This window comes from Athene cunicularia, assembly GCF_003259725.1.
Source record: "Athene cunicularia isolate RWA chromosome 1 unlocalized genomic scaffold, athCun1 chr1_part1, whole genome shotgun sequence".
Lineage (NCBI taxonomy): Eukaryota > Metazoa > Chordata > Aves > Strigiformes > Strigidae > Athene > Athene cunicularia.
This window is the reverse complement of record NW_020799091.1, coordinates 2,019,048-2,042,771: the sequence shown is the minus strand read 5'-3', so window position 1 is coordinate 2,042,771 and position 23,724 is coordinate 2,019,048. Positions and strand designations below refer to the sequence as shown.

The following is a 23,724-nucleotide window of genomic DNA, read 5'->3' as shown; positions in this document are numbered from 1 at the left end:
CTGGCAGGGGGGGTGGGGGGTGGGGGGGGTGTCATGCCCACTGAGACCAGCTTAGACTCACACTGAGCTCTACCTGCACATGAACGTGGCAGCGGGTTTGCAAGAATGTCTTGCCCTTCTCAGAAACGACTGTCACAAGAAGATAGTTTGAAACTCTGCTAAACCTCCTCAGGCTGCAAGTTTTCACAGTTAACTGTAGCTGAGACAATCTTGAAAACACCTGGGCTATCAACAGCTGGGTCTCTCGCACAACATGTGCTGATTTTGCCTCAGAAAATTTGGCCCAACACTGAACTCGGACAACTGAGTTCAGGAGCAACTTGGCCTACAACAAACCTCTATCTTTTTTTAATTGTTCAGAACTGAGTTTAGCAGCTGTCCCGAAGAAACCCACTAGAAAAGCAGCTCGTCAGGCTTTCATCCTCTTACAGATAAAGACATAAAATCCACAGCATTGACCATTCTTGCTCATTACAAGCCCAGTCTTTGCCAAAACTGTGCTCTGTCACTCCATCCCTCCTCCCAGGCTGCAGGGCAGCACTGCTCACATGCCATGAAATGCTCAACTGAGCTCCAGCGATGGGTGACATCAAAGTATCACATCTTGGGGACAGTAATTCTGGGTGGCCAGCAGGTCAAGGAAGGGGATTCTCCCCCTCTGCTCCACTCTGGGAGACCCCCCTGCAGGGCTGGGTCCAGCTCGGGGGCACCAACAGCAGAAGGACACGGACCTGCTCCAGCGGGGCCAGAGGAGCCACGGAGATGCTGGGGAGGCTGGAGCCCCCCTGTGAGGACAGGCTGGGAGAGTTGGGGGGTTCAGCTGGAGAAGAGAAGGCTCCGGGGAGACCTTAGAGCGGCCTCCCAGGGCTGAAAGGGGCTGCGGGAACGGGGGGAGGGACTCGTCATCAGGGGTTGTAGGGATAGGATGGGATTAATAGGTTTAAACTGACAGAGGGCAGATTTAGATGAGATCTAGGGAAGAAATTGTTCCCTGTGAGGGGGGTGAGGCCCTGGCACAGGTTGCCCAGAGAAGCTGTGGCTGCCCCCTCCCTGGAAGGGTTCAAGGCCAGGCTGGACGGGGCTTTGGGCAACTTGGGCTGGTGGAAGGTGGCCCTGCCCAGGGCAGGGGGTTGGAACTGGATGATCTCTCAGGTCCTTTCCAACCCAAACCATCCTGTGATTCTGTGGGATGGGGCTTGTGCCAGCCTTGGGCTCGGCTCCCGACGTTGCTGCAAGGACCTGTGCAGAGCCCAACACCTCTGGACAGACACATGGTGGCCTCAAAGGTGTGCAAGGTGGGGATGTCCCTAGGGGCTGCCTTGGAGGCTGTGCATGCTGATAAACAGCCTGAGAGGTGAAAACACCAAGGAGGTGCTCAGCAGCCTGCCAAGGCAGGAACTCAACCACAGCGCAGCACAAGGGCACCTCGAAGTGCTGACCGGGGCTGCGTGGGGAAATCTAAGAAATAGTGACAAGCCCTTTTGCCCCACAGGACAACACAGCAGAAACAATGTTATTTTGATGTATTTTAGGGCAGAAGATACTGAAATCCAGTCACTGTGGGCTGCCCTCAAGCCTCCTTCTTGCTCTTACAGGTAAATGAAGGGGAACTTACATAGTGAAACCCAACAATTTACATATAGCCATGGAGCCTGAAGCTATTTTGAGAAAGGACAAAAAATATATATGTGTTGACCAGCAACTCCTACGCATTATTCCCACAAACCAGATAAGATTTTTCTTTCAGATTAAAAGACTGTGACATTTACAAACCACCATGCAGTGTAGGCTTCCTGATAAATAATTATTCAATGGCCATTCCCCAGCTACCCCTGGTTAAAAGTAAACATTCAAGCAGAGAGAAAAGAGGACTCGTGAGACTACAACAGTGAGAGAGGACTAAAGGGCCGGAGAGAAGAAGCCAATCAATGCAGAAGCATAATTGGGCGCACAGACATCTATGTCATCGACTGTGAGATGCCTGCAGCGTTTGTTAGGTAGAAAGCCAGAGAAACGGTGCTAAGAGACAGGTAGCAAGGGTCAGGATTAACTCTTTGTGCAAAGCTAATATGTAGCTTTGGTCTGCATTGTGCAATGGGAAGTCATTAAGTATAGCATTAAAAAAATACCCAAAGCCTGGCTTGTAATAGTCACATCAGTTCTCCAAGAAAATCCCGGATACTCTGGGATTGCTCTGGGAAGGAAAACTCCGAGATTTTGGTAAATGTCCATAAACCTTGTGTTGTGCTGCTTAGGGGTTGGCGCAGCAGTTATTCCTACCCACATATCCACACCGGACCGTGCGTGGGACAGTGCCCTATCGATTGCATTTCTTACAGATGTGCTTGGGAGGAGCGATCAGTGCCACAGGTTTTTCTTGATTCTTCGCTACCATTTACTCCAACAAAACCTTTTATTCCCCTGGAGTTGTACTGGTGTGAATCCGGGCAACAAGGGAAAGAGCAACCACCAGACTGGGAAGGTAAAGAGTAAAGCACCAAGAATGGATACGAATTATTAATATGACATGGTTACTTGCCCTCTGAGCAAATTTCACAGGTGTGCAGAGCTGGAGGTATGATACATCGCTGACTGTAGGCCTCTGCTGCTGAACAAGAACCCTGAAGCAATTTTTACCCCGTTTATGTCACTGAAGCATAGCCCAGTTTTTCCTGACTGCCCCAGCACACTGATGAATATAATTAACAGTCATATCTTATGATTATTCCAACCCACTTATTCCACTCAGCCTGAGCAGAAATTCACTTCCCTCTCTCTCAAAAAAAAAAAAAAAAAAAGGCCAATGATTTTTATTATTATTTTGTTGCAGACTCTAAATGCTCTTCAATTTATATCCGAGTTAATCCCCTCCAGCTGTGAACCACTGATTGGCAACTTCCCTGGAAAAGCAGCTTTCGTCCTTCTCAGCATCGCTGCGAGAGGGTAAAAGCTTTGTGCTAAGGCAACGATCATCTTATTATTTTTCAACACCTTTGCCCTCACTCTGAATTTTAATGAGGACAAAGAGATGCCAGCTGAGGGGTTTTATACACTGACTCCCTGAGCAAGTTCCCTCTGCTGTTGTAAAGCAGGAATGAGCAAAAACCTGGTATAATCACATGGAGGTATAACCACAGGTGTTGTGAGTCCTCCTGGGGACTTCTACAAGTTTTGGATAAGGAAACCTATTCCCTCCAGCAGGGTGGGATTCAAGGGTGGCGTGAGAGATAGGCGTGGGTTAGGCATAAAAGAAAGTATGGAGTTTATAAAATTTAGCCTCGGAGACAGCTAGGTTTGGATTCATATTGAAGTTAATCCCGTGAGATATAAATAGTGGAAATTTCACGGGGTCAGAGTTGCAGGCTTGGTTACATCTGGGCTGGCTGGGGAAACAGAACTTGGGTTTAAATAAACAGCTTTAATCTATGGAGAGATTCAGTCATTGCGACTCTGAGGTCATTAGGCCTGATCCTGGACTCAGTGTCACCCCCTTTTGCTATCGGACAGATTCAGGGATGCTTTTAGATAGACGTTAACTTAGACATACGGGAGGGCGTTCTGCCCACCCATCAAAACTGTTACGAAGCCCCAACAATTGACTTTAGAGCCCCATATTCCTCTTCCTCTACACGTGCATTTGCTGTGAAATCACTGAACAATTTACAGATGGGCTGAAGTTTCAGGAGGGTTTTTTTTTTTAAAGCTTCGTTACTTTATTAGTTCTGTTTATCTTCCTGTTCCGTGATGACAGCTAAAGTAATCCCAGCATTTATGAACAAACTCAGAGTTTCACCTGTGTTTAGTTAAAGACCACAAGGTACTATACTTCCCACAAACACAGTCTTGTCGAAGGAGTCATGCATCATGCATTGTGTTGGAAATCACATCATCCAAATTTAGTATCCGTTTGATGCCCAGTGAAGCTGGTGGAAACATAAAAAAACGCTGGCAGCAACTAAGGAAAACAGCTTTTTAATTTTTGTTCTGCCAAGATGTCAGCTGAAAGTTTGTTAAGAGATCTCCCAGTCCACCTCCTTTCATTACAAACTATCTGACTCTCAGCTTCCTTTTTTGTTTGTTTGCTTCTTTGGGTTTTTTTTGTTAAAAGAAACTGCACATGTGACTGGCAAATCGTGTTATGTTTTTGTTTGCTTGTTTGTTTTTCTCAAGTGTCTGATAATCCATACAAAAGACTGAAACGGAGTTTACTGGACAAGTTTCAACTTTGGAAAGAGAAGTAATAGCAAAAAAAACCTCCAAACACACACACACACACACACACAAAAAAACCCAAAAAACACCACCTTAATAAATCTCCAGTTAAAATGTTACATCTGAGCAAACTACTGGCATCGCTTTCTGCTCTGAGATGAATCTTCATCCATCCCTCAGTAAGTCTTTTAGCCAAAGTCTTTATTGGCCAAGTATAATTTCTTCAGGAAGATCAAGCCCTTGACCTCCGGTTCTTCTTTTGCTGGCAGCCTGGTGCCTGAATACTTTGGGACAGATGTTCAGGGCTGTGGATCACTAAGAAATAGGGGACCTGTTTGCCTTAGAGTCAGTCTGGAAGGTATCACTCAAAGCTCTTTTTGCTGCATGATGGATTTTTCATTTCAGTTTTTAACTAAGAGATCTGTTACCTATTTTCTTGCTGTTAGTGACATAAATTAAAAAAAAAAAAAAAAAAAAAAAAGACCCTAACAGTCATCCTGCAAATGTTTAAGGCATGTAGAGTGTTCCATAACCTTGATCCAGGAGACACTGACAGCAGCAATTTGTGCTCCACAACTTGGGCTTTCATCCAGTGGCTGCTCTGAGCAGGTTGCACAGGTGCATCAAGGTACTATTTCTAAGTCTCCCCGGGGACAAAGAGCAGAAGAATTTACATGCTGAATGAACTGGGGATCCAACAGAAGATTACACTGAGTTAATCACTGGATGCCTCAACTTGGCCCCCAAACCCATACCTGGAAAATAGTGTGGAAGGAACGAGGGATTTTGTCAGAAGTTCACTGCGTGTATCCTGAAATGGTTGGAGTGTGAGATGGGCATCAGGGGAACAGAAAAATAGTAGGAAGAGGCAGCACTTTTCAGGTCCTGAGTGTGTGTTGGAAAGAGACGCAGCTGCACCCTTCCCTCCTGCTCTTCCCTGTGCTGGTTTCCCCAGGAAGAAAACCTGGGTGCATGTAGGGGACGGAGCCAAAGCACGTTCCAGCAGGTCTTCTGGTTGAGGTGGTTGGCCCCAAGTTTAGATATTTCTGTAGACAATCGACTCAGATGAAGTAAGGGATCATGTAACTTTAGTTCCCTATTAAATTTCCGAAATAAACTTGTGTCTCCAGCTTTTCAAGAATGTCAGAAGAATTTGCAAGAGGTTTTTAGGTTTCTCTCCTGAACTTGGGGACCCTACTTCCACCTAGGTTGTACCCAGCACACCTGAGCCTTACGAGGAGTTTTGCATCCCATTTCCTAGACCAACAGGGAACAGACCCCTGATCTACCAAAGAGGTCCTTGGGTGATGCAAGAAGTGTTGTGACATGCCCCATTGCGTGGCCGTCAGGAAGAGGGAGGATCTCGTAAGGCCCAGCTGGGCACCAAGGCTGGGTTAGGGTTAGGGTGTCTGAGAGAGCTCACACCACTCCCATACATGCCATGACACTCGAGCCAGAAGCAAGAGTTTCCCAGGAAACAGGTGTGCTCACTGCACTTGAGCGTAGACCATGACCTCACCCTGCCAAGGTGAGGCTCAGGGTTCCCTGCCCACACTCCGCCTTCCTGCCCACATGTGGCAGCAGACACCCCGCTCCCAGCCTCTCCTCACGCTGGCCAGGCTGAGCCCTCATCACTTAACACATCCCACGGCTAACGAGGCCAAGAGGAGAGCTGGGGAAGGGGTCTGAATTTAACCCTAGGGTAGAAAATTCAGCTGGAAGGGAGGAGATCGCCAAGATCCTGGTCCCTCCACACAGGTTTTGCCGTTTTCTTGCTGAAATGGTGTTTCATCTGGATTCCCTTCAGCAGCCCACTACCACAACACAGACTCTCCCATTCCTCGCCCTCCTTATATGAAAAGGATAGCAAAGCTCTTCATGCATTGTGTGATGAACTTGGGGAAAAAGCATCTGAAGCAGGAATGGTGCTCACCAGCTCTCCGAGGCTCTTCATGTAGCTTAAATTCACACTCTCCACAAATGAAAAATAACCTAGGGGAAGACGAGCACGAGGTGACCAGGCAGATGAACATATATCTGATGCTGTGAACCCTATAAGAAATTTTAGGCCTTCATCAGTTAGGCTGGATGCCTCTCAAACATAATTTTCTGCTATTTACTCATAAAATCATGTTTGAAATTAATATCTGTGTGTTTACTCTGTCTACACGGGGAAAAAAAAATGCGAGAGATGCAAATCTTCTAATTATTATCACTCTCACTGTATCTAATAGTGGGTTTTTTCTGTTTTCTATTGTTTTGAATGATAATTCCTACATTGCAAAGCTGTAAACCCGAGGTTTTTTTGCTGTCTCGCAGAGTTCTGAGATGCTGCAGAAAAACCCAGTATCTCTGGAATCAACCTTCACCCAAACAAGGTAAAATTCATGCCATGCTTTCTGGAAAGACAAAACACTTTGGAGAAGATACGGGTATTCACTGAAAGAAATGTTGCATTACTGATCCTTTTACAAGAGCAGCGCGTATGCAAGCAGGACAGAAGAAAGCAAACATATGAGTTTATTTATCTTCCCTGAAGAGCTAGAAAGTTCACCCAAGAAAATAATGTATAGTTGGTTCCCTCCTTCCTCATCTTCTAGCACTTAAAAAATATATTTTTGAGAGAGACAAACTCTTTCAGGACATGTTTTTTTTGTTAGTAAGGGAACTGTTAGCAAGGGCAAAAAAACAAGATACTGAGAAATGAATTAAAATACACTGTGACTTGATGGTGCAATGGTTGATACTGGAAAGAAAAGTGGTCTGGTAATTTACCAGAGCTTGCAAAAGAGAAAGAAATGGTTGACTGTGGGTTCAACTTCTCTTGGCAGAGATGCTACCACTGAAAATTTGTGGCCTCTGGAGCACCACACAGCTTTGCCTGTCAGCCTTTTTATTGCTGTTGTTGTCATTATAGATACACAGAGACACCTGAACCAAAAAAAAAAAAAGAAAAAAGAAAAAAAAGAAAAAAAGCGCAACAAGACGCATGTTCTTTGCCTTTCCCTTACATTAGAAAAAAATCAAAGGTGGAAACGATATTCTCACATTCCTACATGAGAATGTGCCCTATATCAGAGTTTTGCAAGACATAGTGTGCGAAGCCACTTCTAGTGATGCAGAAAAGATCAGCAATGATAGCACCTTCATAATATTTTCAGCTTAAAGTTGGGTAGGAAGGTGAAGCTTTATGAAGTTTCAAGAACTTTGAAGGTTTGTGGACCAAAATAATTGGGAGCCTCTTCTCTAGACAGTAAGAAATGGGAAAGGACCATCCAGCTTCTGAAGAAAACAGAGTATCAAGAAGAGTCTAGAAGATAAGGAAATATCTTGTGAGAATTAATATCCAACCCCAGCATAGCCTTCCAAGCATAATCTAATCTAGTAAACTAAACACTGTGAGGACTCAGACTCTCTGTATTGGTGTCAGTGCTGCTAAACTACCCCGGTACACGTCTGCCCTGGGTGAACCCACCCTTTCCTAAAGTGCCACTAAGAACAGTCTGAGAAAAAGCACAAGACGTTCAGACACCGTGTTTTGGTGACAAACAGACTTTAGTACTATGGACATGGGCTATCCCGTGCCAGTTGGCCTCAGCGCTCGAGAGCAACCATGGGCAAGTTCAATTCACTGGTGTAGACGTAGCCTTGGAGAATGAATTACTCAAGGCACGCTCAGAAGACCGAAATAACTGGGGCTCTTTGATAGGACAGGACTTGTGCAACTTCAACCCAAAAGAGAGGAAGGGTCCAAATTAATTTCCGGAGCCTAACAGAAACAATACTCGTGCCTTCAGGGAAAGGACTTGCAGAAATGCCAACATCTTTAGCTATTTGGGTTGAACGTGGAGGTCACGATCAGAATACATTGAATCGTTGCTTACTGCTCTTAGATCAAACACAACATGACAAGACCTATCAGCATCCTATTTCTTCCTTGGCTTTGCTGTGAAAACACCCCTTTTTGCCATTTTTGGACCGGCTGTACGAAGTCAAGAGCATAGGAGATGAAGGAGCAGTGCTGACACGTGTCAAATAATTTTGTTTTTGATGAAGAAACCCTTTCACGGGCACAGATTGATTCTACTCCACACATCAAGAGCACAATCTGTTCTCGACAATGCCGGTGATTCAGTGGCAAAGCCAGAAAACAATCTTAGGATTTGAGTCGTAACCTGGTGCCCCAGTGTCTCCAGCAAAGAAACAAACAATGAAAAAGCAAACAAACAAACACAAACCCAAAAAAGGAAGAACTTCTGGTAACGTCTGCCTGGAAATCTGGACGCAGTGGCTGCAGATAATTGGTAACAATATAGACACAAAGCAGACACACTGTCCCAGTATTTGTTGGCAAGAATTGTCCAGCAACTCAATCCAGACTGCTGACGGGAGGGTGAGATGGGAAGGGAGCCTGAACATGTTGCACAGAGGAATTTCTATCACATGCTATGCTTCACATGTGGTGTGTGTCGTGTCCCCCCCCACCCCTCCCACCTACTCACACAGTAGGTTTGTGACTTCAATCTGTTTATTTTTAGTGGGAAGCAGGAGTAGGTAAATATGTGCTCTGAGCTGATATTTTAGGCAGGGAGGTTTAATTATGTATGTGTGCTAATTGTTGTTATGTTTCTGGGTATTATTGATTTTGGACTCACTCCTGCACACCCCCACGCCCCAGAAGAGGAGAATAAGTTGTTCAGCTGCTATCACAAAGACTCACTGCTATTTCCATACAAAATTATCAGGGTGAGGGTTCCCCCGCCCTGGTTCTTTTCTAAAAAAAGTTGGAGCTGTTGGAAGCTGCCAAATAGGTCTTGGGAAAGGAGCAAGAATGAGTAGAGACTATGGCCATGCACATTTTCCCTACACCCCACCAGCAAAATGCAACCACTAAGATGCTCAAGTGGGACACACACTGAGCATCTGCTCTTGCTCTGCATTTGCTTCTTTTGCTGCAAGAAGTGATGAGCTCAGCTCTACTGGGAGGGAAGCCGGCTACGAGCTTTGCCCACCTTGGTAAATTCTTTGATGACTTACACCTCGTTGCCTCCACCAAGTCAATGAGGCTGCTCAGGACTCAGGTCAGTAAGAAACGGAGCCTTCCCCCTCCCGCTCACATGGTAAGTCTGAAATCCTTCAAGTAGTTGCGTAAGCACTTGGCCGTGCCCCAGTCACCCCCCAAATCCCACAAGAAGCACGAGGTTGCTCAGTCATGCGCAGATATTTCCTAGGACATCCTTGCACGGGAACATTTGCTGATGAAAACTTTTACAACCTGGTAAATTTGCTCTGAACTCGGGATCTCTGTGCAGTTCTCTCCCGACTACATATTTCATACATACTTCTTGGGTCAAAACCTCTGAGGGTAAACAGACGGGTTTTTTTTAGAGAGTCAAGTTCAGTTCCATACTTGATCTACATGGTTTGGGTTACATCATAAAAATAAAACAAAATATAAATAATGCTGAAAACTTTAAAGCATATAGACAAACAAATTACACAGTACTGTAAAATGACACGATTTTGATTAAAACCAAGAACAGAAATGCAGACTAGAGTTTAGGCTTCAAATGACCCAGGCCAGCTTGGACTAGCTGAAGACCTGCCTTAATATCAACCAAAGCTTTAGCCTGTTCCACTTGTTTTCTCGATTGTAAATCAAAGTCTAATTAATCCCCCAAGGAAAACAATCGCCTCTAATCACCTTGTCATGACAATACTTCTTTGTAATATTGCAGATGCTTAGGGACATTTTATAAACAGGATGTAAGTGAACATCTATTAAAAAATTAACTAGATTACTGCAGTTGCTAAATATTATTGCAGGTTTCATAATACTATGTGCTTTATGGCCAACATATAAAACAGCAGCTGCTGTTAGAGGAGTTTGTTTTTCCACTCAGAATCAAAATTTTGGCTTGGGGATGGGTGTTATTTTTCTACCCTCATTCTTTTTCTGGGAATTGTTACACCAAGCAGACAAAAAAAAAAAAAAAAAAAAAAGAAAAAAAAAAGTCTTCCCAAATTTTTTTCCATGGGTTTCTTTATTTTTATCTTTAACCCACCCTGCTACTCCCCGGTTGATTGCTGATAACTCTCCTCTATTGTGTCTGCATTTGTATTGCTAAAGCAGGGGTTTTCCCAGATCCTGTATCTGGGCAGGTGCCCCAAACCAATTCCTGAATCCATGTTGAAATGCTAATTTTTTCTCAGGTTCTTGGGTAAATTAAGCAACGTCGTGGTGGGTTGACCCTGGCTGGACACCAGGTACCCACCAAGATGCTCTATCACTCCTCCTCCTCAGCTGGACAGTGGAGAGAGAATAAAAGCTTGTGGGTTGAGATGAGGACAGGGAGATCATTCACCAGTTATTGTCATAAGCAGAACAGACTCGACTTGGGGAAAATTAATTTAATTTATTACCAATCAAATTAGAGTAGGGTAATAAGAAATAAATCCAAATCTTAAAAACACCTCCCCACCACTCCCTTCTTCCTGGGCTTTACTTTAGCCCTGATTTCTCTACCTTTTCCCTCTGAGAGGTGCAGGGGGACAAGGGATGGGGCCTGTGGTCAGTTCATCACACGTCGTCTCTGCTGCTCCTTCCTCGTCAGGGGAGGAATCCTCACGCTCTTCCCCTGCTCCAGCGTGGGGTCCCTCCCACAGGAGACAGTCCTCCATGAACTTCTCCCACGTGAGTCTTTCCCAGGGGCTGCAGCTCTCCAGGAACTGCCCCAGCGTGGGCTCCCCACGGGGTCACAGCCTCCTTCGGGCATCCCCCTGCTGCAGCGTGGGCTCCTCCCCGGGCTGCAGGTGGGTCTCTGCTCCCCCGTGGAGCTCCATGGGTGCCGGGCACAGCTGCCTCCCCATGGGCTGCCCCACGGGCTGCAGGGGAACCTCTGCTCTGGGCCTGGAGCACCTCCTGCCCCTCCTCCTGCACTGACTGGGGGGCTGCAGGGGTGTTCCTCTCACATATTCGCAGTCTCCTCTCTGGCTGAAGTTGCTGGGTTTTTTTTTCCCCCTTGTTAAATAAGTTATCCCTGAGGCGCTACCACCGTCACTGATGGGCTCAGCCTTGGCCAGTGGTGGGTCCATCTTGGAGCCGGCTGGCATTGGCTCTGTTGGACACAGGGGAAGCTTCTGTCAGCTGCTCACAGAAGCCACCCCTGTAGCTCCCCCACTACCAAAACCTTGCCACACAAACTCAATACAAACATAAAGACGGAATGAGCTTTTTGACACATTTAATTTTCCCCAAGGGAGAGAGCTCCACCAGTCCTGCCAGCAGGATGACATCCACCTTGGATCACCTATCAGGAAGGAAAATCTAGACCAGGATATGACTTTCCTTTACCACTGCAGCAGCCTGAAGGACTGCTTGACTCACAATCAAAGTATAAAGGGGCAGAAGGGCAAACAGAGACAGGGGAGGACAAGGAAGCACTGAGAGCAACAGTCATGCCCAACAAAAGACATCAAGGTTTCTGCATCCATTGATGATGTAGGTCTATCTGCAGGTGTTTATGGGGGAATTTTATCAAGGATAAGGCACAGAGTGGAAAAGCACGGCCTTGTGGAAAACTTTTGGAAGTCTAATAGATAAGCAATGATAGCCACGTCCAGGCAGAAGCAATTGGTGTCGTTCCACGTTGGGTGTGAGAAGACAGAGGGAACAATGTCTGCAACAGAGCAGAGGTGGAGTTGGTGTCCCTGAACATTTTCCTACAGTCCCTTCTGCAAGGGCTCCTCTATCTCTAGCCTTATTCTGTGTATTGGTGTTGGACTAGATCCTGATTTTGGTCCTCTCTGTTTCCTTCTATCCACCTTCTCCCCTGATGTATTTTATCTGTGTTTCTCCTGCCATACAGCTGTGACGCTGAACCTCAGCACTGGGCTCCAACCTCTCTTCCCTCTCGATCCTGACACTACCCATGGGGACTTTCTCCACCAGGACCTGCAGTTCAAGCACACTTTTTTCCAGAAATGAACACATTTTCCTTCCAGATCCCACCTCTCCACCTTCCGTTGACTCCGAGACCTTTGACTCCTTTTCTTTCTTTCCTGTCTTTGCTGCAGCACATCACTTGCTCTCTTCTTTCATTCCCAAGTCCACACTTCCCTCTTGGAGACCAAGACCTCACACAGCATGCAATCGCACACTTGAAGTTATAAACACAGTTGTCCTAAAACCTCTCCTTTTCTACCTTCGTAACTTGAGTTTTTCAGGCAGAACCAAGGTCTAGACCATTATTTCTCAGCACGCTGGCTTATCTCTATCTTCTAATCTAATTTCTTTTTTTTGTCTCTTCACATTCTTGGCCTTGTGCCTTTGCCCCTTCCCTGTGCTCATCTGTCAAACGTCCTCTTTTCTTCAAAGCGCTGCTTAAAATTCATTCTCCAAGCAGCACTCCTCTTTTCTAATCACTGGTAACCACAGATATTTTCTCATGTTCTGCCATGTGTTTAACTTGACTACTTTAGATTTCAAAGTCTGCTAGACAGGGAGTATGTCTTATCTGTAGTCTATAAAATACTGTTCACATCTATGCTACTCTACAAATGTTATCTAATAAATGGAATTCACTGCGGTGTATTTATGATCAGCTACAAAAGGATGAGGAAGACCAGCTAAGATGTGAAGCTAACCATTTAAAGTCTTAAATAAAGAACCCAGTGACATGAAGAAATTAATTCTGAAGTGAGATTTTGCTTTGCACCATAAAGAAATTATTATTTGCAGCTAGATTTGAGCAAACAGCTGGGTTTTGTTTCATTGCTTCCACCCGAGTGGAATTTACTCTGCAGCATGTGCTCAGATTTGTGAATAAGCATCTCACATCGCTTTGCACTAAGAGCAATTGCTGCGCTAACAGTTCAGGTCTTGAGAACCACAGGAGCATGCTCAGGATGATGTTCTGACCCTGTTGGGCTTTTTGGGAGAGTTGTAGCCCAGGCTGCTGGGAGCACGTGTACTGCCCTAAGTCAGGGCTGTAGGGAATGAGACAGAAAAGATAAAAGTGGATTTTGAAAACTAAAAATCCAGGCTGACCTTCAGTTCTGTTATAGTCACTCAAATGGAACCTCCTCACCTTCTATGCAGTGGGAGGATCAATTGGGGAATAGAAGGAAAGGCAGCTTATAATATTAGACCCCCACTGAAGCATCCTCCAGCTCTAAAAACTACATCACTGCAAACACACTCAGCATTTGCCCGGCCACCCTCAGCAAATGGTTTCGCAGAACATACGGCAGCAGCTGCTGCATCTTGCAAAGTCAGCACCTAAGATTGCTTTTCCCTGTAAATTTAAGTTACAATGTGCGCCCGTTCCCAACATCCCTCTATTCCACCAAAGGGAAGGAGTCTGGCTGACCTAATGCCTTTAGCAAGCGGAGCCTTGATGCCGGGGCCAGGAGGAAGGAAAATTAATGTTATCAGCAGCTAATAAAGCCCAATTGCTGCAAATGCTCCCCAGAGGACCTTGGCATCATCAGTTGCTGAGCCATGCAAACTATTGTGATTCCAGGGGAGAAGCAAGGAATTGCTGTCATGTCGTTTCAGAAAGGAGTACGCTTAACCAGTCGTTAGCTGATGTACACTGCTCAAGAGATAATATATATATATATGCGCATTTTTATATATATATAAATATACAACAGTTGCCAGAAGTGCTGCAAATCTGGCTTCTAGCTAACAGCATTGAAAAGTCCCCATTTTCCTACAGTGTGTGCACGTGCAAAAAAAAAAAAAAAAAAAAATCTCAGCATAGAATTAATTGGAATTGAGGCTCGTGAGCAGGTTTCAACTCGCGTAACTCTACTCCTGTCAGGACATGCTGATTGGTGTATGCCCCTGTTTGAACCCAGGCAAATCCTCTTCCTTGCAGAACACTTTATCTCAGAACTACAAACCTCATACATCACTGCATGGTAATACTCATATAGCTGTAGCTATGACTTCTGAGGATTCTTCAGTCTAACTCATAATTCTGGCCTGGAATTAGGTAATAAATATTTTTTTAAATATATATATATATATATATATATATATATAAAGATTATCTGTACGTATATATACACAAACTAATAGAAAAATAAAGCTAAAAAAGAGCACTGCTCATCACCAATGTCATAGGCTTCCTCTGAGGAGCAGAGGGTGTGGGGAAAGCCCTGGAAGAGAATGTCAGTCACATTTTATTGTTCAGGCATCACCCAGGGAAGGGAGGAGTCGTGCTGGAAGAGGGCAATGATTTGCCACTCAAAAGATGCCAATTAGGGAGAGAAGTTACAGGGCCCTGTGGGGAGCTGCTGAGCAAGGACAGCAGCTGAGCAGCAGCTTGGGATGGCAAAGTGGCCTGAGGAAAGACACAGCGGTTGGTTAATTACATGAGGAGGGCTGGAGACCAGAGGGAAGACTGTAGAAGACACATTCTTCTATTGATTTATTTCTTATTTAGCCCTAAGTCCACACAGTATCTAAGCAACTCGGAATCACAAATGGATTTTATCCTTACGCTAGCCTGTGGAGCGGGGAGATGGCCAAATGCTTGGAGAGCCAAGTCAAAGAACAAAGCAAGTGATTTATTTGCCTGGGGTCATAGAGACCATCTCACCCAGATGATGTGATCTTCACCACAAAGACATGTTTTCCCTGAAGAAGGGAAGCTGGTCAGCAATCTGCTGGTATTTGAGAAGAAAGGCCTGAAGATAAGCAAAACACTAATAGAGGAGAGAGAGAAATTTCACACACACAAAAAAACACCCCTCACCTTGTATTTTTGCCAGTGGAAAAGTTTTATAACATTATTATATATGCCCACGTGCTGGGGAGAAGCTCACAGCACACAGCACTGTTGGGTCAGCTCATGAAACAGGGTAGTGGGATGGGTCCTGATGAGAGGCAAGACATTGGTCCACTACAGCCATCCGTGGTTTTTTTCCAGAGGCTTCACAAAAAGAAGTTCTGCATCCTACCTGACCTGGAAGCCGCAGGTTTCTCAGCTGTGCTTCCCATTATCTGAACATAATGCTTCCCATTATCTCTCCCTGGAGGTGTTTAAGAGTAGGATCGACACAGCGCTGAGGGATCTGGGGGAGCTGGGAACTGTCAGTGCTGGGTTAACGGTTGGACTGGATGATCTTCAAGGTCCTTTCCAACCTAGTTGATTCTGTGAACAGCTTGGCGAGCATGACACATTTTCCAACACAAAAGCACTCCCTTGTGGTTTTTAGACTGGCTGCTTAGTACCGAATCAAAGTTGACCATCGGTGGATGATCTCCTAGTCACTCAGATCCAGTACAGACTTCCTTGCTTCAGCAAGAGTCTTCCATGCTTAGAGGCTCTATCATGAATGTCCACCTGAAAAAGCAGAGTATGGGAGACACATCATCTATGCAAGAGTCAGAATCAGTCCTCCTCCACCACGGGTGCTCATCCGCACTTCTTCATAAATAAGAGGTTTTAATTTTCCTCTTCCACCAGCATTTTACATCACCCTCTGAGAAGTAAGCTGGATGACAACCGTGGAAATGTAATGATCACCAGGACACCAACCATGGCATCCCCGTGACCCGCAGCAAGTTTGTGTTTGGTTCCATACAGTGCCCCCCCATGGTTTTGCCTTGCCCTGCCAAGGAGTCCTCACCACCACCTCTCCTTAGAGAGCATTAGAATATAACAAAGCAAAGTGGACTAAATACCAGGACATATTATTTTTGCTCAGCTCCATCCCTCAGAAAACCCTGTGATGTTCACCAGGAGAGCTGCTACGCTAAGCAAAGTGAACTTGACATACACAGACAAGAAATGATGATTTCCCTGATCTCATTCCCTCCAATCCTCATTTCTCTTATATGTGTTGCTTTCAGTGGTTAACAAAAGCATTTTATTCCACTACAGGAAACTATCACCCTTCCTCCTTCTCATCAGGACGAATAACTGAGGATTCTCCACAAAAATTTTAACCAGTGAACTTAATCTCATTGCAGTTTCTTCAACTGTGGACTTTGGAGAACAGTCTGTTTAAGATGCTTCTGAAAAGAATATTTTTATTTTTTTTTATTCCTATGCATATCACTTAAAGAGTAACATTTTATAAGAGTTGCAAAAAAACATAATTAAACTGGGCTTTCACTAGAAACTTTTTTTGTTCAATCTTGGACATCACTTCAAGCGTCAAGGTATTACCAACAGAATAAGAAACTAAATGCAGATCAGTAAAAAGCATCATTTCTCTCTTCCAGTTGAGTGTGGGAAAGAAGCAAAGATTTCACATTTATAATGTCATGGTACATGGTGTGACCAGATTAAAGAATTTTGGGGTTTTCTGGTAGTAATTTGATTTTCTTGAGCTATTTCCTTTGTCAAGTGATCATGAAGGAGACCAGTCTGCCACCAAGCTCTAAGAGCAACATAAAAAAGTGATTAAGTATTATTGTTCTTCACAGGAAGCTGTGTTTACAGCGGGATGCAGTTTGTGCTGTTCCGGCTTGAGTTCGCTGCGAAACATCTGCATAGGATTGTTTACGCTCCTGCAAAAACAAGAGCGAGCTTGCAGCGTGGCTGCAGAAGCCTGGCTTCATTCCTAGAGAGCTTCACACAGGTGGCGTCCGATAAAGACACCTGACCCTTTGATTTGTCTTTTACGTCAATGTTTTTGAGGGCGGGGGGTTGGGGTGGGGGGTGGTGGAAAATCATATGTTTAATTCGAAACTCGCGTACGTTCTCTGCCAGCTCAGTCCGTCAGTATCTATAAAAGAAAAACACAAACATACAACGTTACGGGCTCATGTTTCAGCAATGAAGCACCCAATTAAACGAGTCAGTCTTTCCCAAACAGCAGTCTTTCTCCACTCCCATTATAATCAAGTTCTATTGTTTTTGCAAAACAAATTATTTTTTTTTTTCCTTTTTAATGAAACAATAAATTCTCGGTAGCTGAACCTAAAAGCAAACAGAAGTTGAAGTTGTGGCCATGGAAATGCAAAGTAACAGTGGCTTTGAGTTTCTTGGTTTAACCCATTCACATTACACACGGCCCTGAGCATCTCACTGTCCTTAGTGCATTGGGAATCTCAGGGACTCCTCGCTTTTTGACCACCACAAAGCAGCAGTACCCTACAGAGTTCGGAAGAGACTGACGCCACCTGAACAGTAATGGAAAACTCAAATTGCGTGCTAATACAAGCCTGTAGGGGAAAGGAAACGTGTCAGAGTTCCTTTCACAAGTCACAGAGTTTCTTTTGTGGTGGCTCCCCCCTGGATCAGTTCAGCAGATGGATCCATCAGAAGATGGATCAGCACAAGGCACAAGCATTAAGAGGAAGCTTTTCAAAAACGGATGGTTCACGGAAGAACAGGATGAATTTGAACACACCGTGATGGCAAAGTGGGAACACGCACTGCCACAAACTCTGAGGAACAAGACTGTAGCCAAGACACTACGCTCAGCATGGAGCGTGTTGTGTCAACACACAGCTAGGCTGGGCCCCTGCCAAGCCGACCAGAAGGTATCTACACTAAGCTCTCTTGGGTTGGATTATTTATGTTTTGGTATTAAAATCTGACAAATAAACCTAACAATATTTTTGGCAAGACTCCAACAGCAGCAATAGTAAGTGTTATGTTAACATAAGTTATTACTTACTACACTGCAGTACGCAACGCATCTGGTCACGGGAAGCAGAAGACAAGTCTGCTGGACGAAGTCACCCCAGAGAGTGTGGGTTGCAGGAGAGAGGCTGCTCCATTTCACTGGGCTTCTTGGAGCGGTTTGGTGGCAGCAAGGGACACACTCTCTACGACAAAGAGTATGATGAGCAGGGTGGGTGGAATATAATAAATGAAGGGCTCAAATCACAAGCATTTGTATTTTGATAAATCATCGAAACAGAGGCTTAGAAACAGAACAAAGAAATCTTAAGTCTGTAGGAGAAGCAATCACCATTTTTCACAGGAACAAACTCTCCAGGGGCATCCTGGCATTCCCACTGCCTGTTATCTTCTCGGTTTCATGAACGATCTCATAAAACCAGTGAAGGAGCTGTCATTACTTTAAGGGATGTTGCCACAGGATGCTGTAGCAAATGGGGTGTCCGTGAAAGGGTGAATATTTTTGCAGTGCAACCTCATTCATCTGAGGAGAACATCACCAAAGAGCACACAGACAAAAAACACAAGGTGAAGGATGAAGGCACGTAGAATTCCTCACAGGAGACTCCACAGGTCCTTGGGAGCTGGTATCATTTCTATCTTCGCTATTGTATGGTAAAATTTTATCACATCCAGGACTCTTTGCACATCCCACGGGACAGTGGTAGTGATTGCATGGTTGACGTCACCACACTTCTCGATAGCGTGACCGACACAACCTGACATTTGCAAGCCCATGTGTCAATTCACCTGCTGATCTCACCTGTCCTAGGCTACAAAAGAGGTCCTCTTCCCCCCATCCTTCCTTCCTTCCTCTCAATGGCCCCTGGGCTTCATCTACCTGTGGGGTAGCTCGTGCACCTCGACCAAGACAACACACACGTGCAACACAACATCAACACCTCTTTGTGCTGGGCTGTCAGCATGCCACACACTCTTCCCAAATGTCCTGTCCCACAGCAGGTCTCTCTTCCGTGTGGTGGTCTCCAAGGCATGGGAATTCAGATCATCTACACCTATGGTGAGGAAATGGCCCCGTGTTTTTCCACAGCTGTCCTAACCAACTAAGCAATTTCTCGGTGATTTCCATGGGGAACTTCACTTAATTTGACCTGAAAACCTCCATTCATTACATTACAGACATCCTGCTAGTCTCTATGTTGTAGAGATGACTGTAGCTTGACCATAAAGTCCAGCAAGAAAAGGACAGAGAAGGGAAAGGAAAACCATGAAGTCCTTCGGCAACCACACAAAGGACATCCTTTCTGTCAGAACCAAGAACAAGGGTGTCATTTGTGATGAAAACAAACCTCACTTTCACAAGAGAGTTGCTGAACAGGAAAAGTGATTTTCAGTAGCTTTAAGAACGAAGTTGGGGAATTTAAAGTTTATTTTCTAGGGGTGGAAGGTGAGGAGGAACGAGGTAACGGGGTGCTTAGTCCACCTCAGTCAGGAGCTTGATAGTTTTGTTTTCCTTGGAGAGCTTTTGTAAGCTTTGCAAACAAGTGTGCCACCACAAAACCCAACCGTCTGGGTGCAAACCAGGACTAATCGTGTGTCACCGTAACAGGAGCTGCAGTTCCGAGTAGGGGATTTCGGTAGCTCCCCTCCAGTTGTCCTGCTGGCATCTGCACGCCACCATTTCCCACAACCCACTCACCATCTGAAGATAGCACACATGTCCAAGGCAAGTCATTTCCCAGATCACTTCTCCTGCTCAACTCTTGCAACGGGACTAAAGCTCCAGGGCCTGAGTTGTCCTTGTGTCTTCCTGCACCTTGATTGAGAGAATTGAAATAGTCCAGATTACATTTACCCTCAAGTTCAAAGTTTGCAACCTCCGTTCCCCCAACCCCAGTTTATTTCAGCATGAGGTTCCTATTTTATTTCCAAACATGGCCACAATAACCTTCCATAAAGCAACTGCGCTAACCTTAACCCAACGGTAACTCCGGGCTCCACGGTACGTTCACAGTGGCTGATCAGACCAGGCAAATGCTGAGTCCATCCACAAGTATCATTCTAACTTCATAACAGTTATTTGTAATAAAGCCCTATTCTGTGCCCTCTTTACTCAGCCAGCTCTGGTTTGCAGCATCTTTCTGGGTTCTTTGTCTTAAGATGCTTTGGCAAATCTTTATTATTATTTTGGTCTCCTCAATCCCAGCTATTGCAGGAGAACTCCTCCATCCCTCAGGACAAATTCAGAGGGAGGCACTGAAGCAGTATCAGCAACCAAATGAGTTTGTGTGACCTCAAGCCAAAGCTAGCCAGGCTCCATCCTGTCCAAAATCACTGCTTCACAGAGAAGGCAGCCCTCCATTTCTCAAATTAGCCCTTCTGGGCTTGCACGTTGCATATTTACATGGTAAATTTGAGCAAAAACCATAAATCAGAGGTAAAACTGCGCTGGATCTCAATCATCTATTTTCATGCAAGAAGAGGAGGCTGCACAGTGCTCACTAACAGCTATTGCTTCAACCGTAGTTTGATGCAGTTAAAAAAAAAAAAAAAAAATATTTCTGAGCACCCAAATCCTTCTCCACGCAGTTTTTCAATATTAAGAACTACTAGAAAGTGGGAGCTCACTACAGGGCTTTGTTAGTTCCCTGCGTCACCGCAGTCCAAACGTGGCTGCAGGGAGAACGTCTGAGGAAAAGTCCAGAGAGGAAAACAAATATCCCTATTTCTGGGAACACTGCAGCTACAAAACTTTGTTCTCACTAAACTTGTGCTACTTCCTACTTCTTGTGGTTTGTTCTCATGCTGTTTTTAACCTCTTCTCAAACCAATATAGTATTTCTATTTCATGTCCAAAACAAACCAAGGAAAAAACAGAAAACACACCACATACAAAAAAAAACAATTGAACTGAAACCTTTTCACTCCCAAAAGGATTTTAGCCACAATTTAGGTCAATTCTGTTCCTATTTTAACTTATTACAAAAAGCAGCACCGTAGTGCCTCTAAATAAAGAATAGGTTCTATTTTCCAATAAAATAACAAAAGTTGGTTTCGGGAAAAAAAAAAAAAGACAAAACAAAACTGCAGATAAATTTCCAGCTAGACAGTCTGCTTTAAAGGTGATTTTTCTTACGTCATTTCTACATTCTCATATTAAGTAAAATGACCAGATGGGATGAGAAGGGGATGTCCCCCACATGCTTTGAGAACATGTGAAACCCGTGTATGCAGAGAGCAAATGCCTTTTTAAGAGCTATTGAAGCAGCACTTCTTTTTCTTGACCCTTTAACGTGGGATTTTCATTTCAACCCCAGTGGGATCCTGCTCTTGCAGGCACCACACGCACTCCAAAGTCCCTTCAAACTCAGTCCTTGTTAGGCTGGATGCCCCTTAAAGATGCCCTTTAACTCCTGAGTGCAGACTGCTTGCAGAATTTGCTAAGCATCACAAGAGACGTGGCAAGGTAGGACAATACTTCCTACTATCCTGCGCTATTGAAATAATTTCTTATCACTCAAATAGCCATTGAATAAATTCTACATTTTGATTTAGCAGCAACACGATCCAGTGAACGTGAACCGGCCGCATTCCCAGCTGCAGCAGTAAAACACATCCAATCTTCACTGTGACAATAGAGGGAAATAACTCGCAGGTTTTTTTTTTTCTTCCTGCGACCACCCTTCTCAGCAGATGCTAACAGGAGAAGGGCTGAAAACTGACGAAAGGAGAGAAGGTCTCTAAGGTGTAACTACAGAGGGAAAAGCATCACCTTCAACCACCTGTCAGGACAAGGAGAAAAGCAATGACAACTGAAAAATAAAATTAAAAAAAAAAAAATCTCACTCTGGCTCAGGATCAGTAATGCTTTACGCAGTCCCAGTGTCCAAAACAGCACTCCCCCTCCCTCACAGTACCCCAAAGTAGCTGTTTATACTACAGGCTCTGCTTTTACTGCTTATTTCAAAACAAACCTTTGCCATTTCCTGACCAGAAAAGTTGCGCTTTTAATTCTGTGCTAGAGACTTTGAAAGTCAAGATACTGCTGCTTTCCACTATAAATAGCCCAGGCTCGCTATGACATCTCACTGTGACATTTAGTTCCAACAAAGAAAACAAAAATCTTGACAGGAAAGAAACAAACAGAAAAGAATAAAATAAAATAAAATAAAATAAAATAAAATAAAATAAAATAAAATAAAATAAAATAAAATAAAATAAAATAAAATAAAATAAAATAAAATAAAATAAAATAAAATAAAATAAAATAAAAATAATTTTAAAAAACCCACAAGATAAATCTGGGAGAAATAAATTCCTGGATAAATCCATAACCTTGAACAAAGTCCTGTTTTCCAGTCTTTGGGACATGCAGACACCTCACACAAAGTGCCTGATCCTGACTTTGGAGGAGGCAGCATCTTCTCCATGCGATACACATCAGGGAAATCTTATTCCAGCCTCTCTGGGTATAATTTCAAACTATATCCTGGTGTTACTTTCACGCTCCCAAAGTGCTAGCATCCCTCCAAGGTGCCTTGACAATGGTTTTGACTGCATTTATTTCCCAGAGCCCCACGAGCAGCGGATTTTTCACTGCTTGGAGCTGAAATCCTTCCACCAGCGAGGACTCGCGTCAGAAGCTGAACATCCCAAGACGAGTGTCATGCCTTGGGACAGGTTATTGAAAACTTAGAACAGAAGTGATTTCTCTATGTGCTGTATATCACCGGCTCTGCAGCCATTCAGGTTTCTGGGCGTAAGGCTGGACACGGATCTCTTCCACTGATGAGGGTGTAAAGAAGATGGAGCCAGACTTTTCTCAGTGGTAAACAAGGAAAGGACATGAGATAATGGGTATAAATTAAAAAACAGGAATTTCTATTTAATTATTTTTTTAAAAAAATGATTGTGTGTGGTTAAACACCAGAACAGGTTGCTGAGTTTCCATCATGGGAGATTTCCATAAGCCCAGCTGGACATGGTCCTGATCAGCCTTCACCTCCCGACCCAGCCCTGAGCAGCAGGGTTGGACCAAACGATCTCCAGAGGTTCCTGCCAACCTCACCGACCACGTGAGTGCACGGAGAACCTTCCCCAGACCTTTGGTATATTCAGGTCTCAGGCACCGAGAAGTTTCTTGCAAGGAAGGGATGCGAGCATTCTCATTCTCTCCAAGGAAATTACGGAAATTACACACAGCTTGATCTTCTTGCGAGAAGAATGGGAGATAGCAGGGCAGGTTAACAGCTCTGAACTAAACTTACAGGGAAAGCAGCTTCCTAGGAACAAAGAGAATCAGGGAAACAGAGACCTGAAACAGACACCGTGCAAAAGATAACCTTCCTATTGGCTTGCTTTGCTTTTTTAAAAAAAGGCTGCACTATCAAAGAGTAACTTGGCAGGGAAGGATTAACTAGTCTGCAGGACAATTCTGGCCTGACCAAGCATTCAGCTCAAAGGGTTTATGCTTATGGAGACAGCCAACGGCCACGCTGACAGCTACGGGGCAGCAGTGATGGACTCACTGCCATCTCGAGAGACAACCAGACTGTTATACAATCCATATGTATATATTTTTAAAAAGCAGCATCCTTAACAGCAGTAAAAGCCTGTGCAAGAGACTTCCAGAGTCTTTAGTTGGCCTCTGGTAGAGACTGACGCGAAGAAAGTCCCAAAGTACCAGAGACCTACGAGACCGCATGACAGTTCTGGCTGATAGCCGCGAAAACCTGGATTTGTTCAAACAAAAGACAGCAATTCCTGAGCAGTGCTGCTTCTAAGAAGTAATGAATTAGGCTCTCACACTAAGAATTTTCAAAGTTTTAGCAAAAGCTCCATCAGAGAGGATTCATGTTCAGTAGTCTGGGCATTCAAGTTGCATGATTACATGATCTTTGAA

The 23,724-nt window shown here is 44.5% G+C and overlaps 1 long non-coding RNA gene across 3 annotated transcripts; it reads right to left on the bottom strand.

Moving 5' to 3' along the window:
- Nucleotides 1-14,671: 14,671 nt before the first annotated feature.
- LOC113485603 lies at nucleotides 14,672-20,764 on the bottom strand. Of its 3 annotated transcripts, XR_003399460.1 has the most exons (5): nucleotides 19,522-20,764; nucleotides 18,764-18,877; nucleotides 17,857-18,007; nucleotides 16,932-16,959; nucleotides 14,672-16,243 (listed from the first exon to the last, which is right to left on the bottom strand). It is a non-coding gene; the product is annotated as an uncharacterized LOC113485603 (long non-coding RNA). The 3 variants fall into 3 exon arrangements; XR_003399458.1 differs by lacking the exon at nucleotides 18,764-18,877; XR_003399461.1 differs by lacking the exon at nucleotides 18,764-18,877 and having other exon boundaries at nucleotides 14,672-15,569.
- Nucleotides 20,765-23,724: the final 2,960 nt, after the last annotated feature.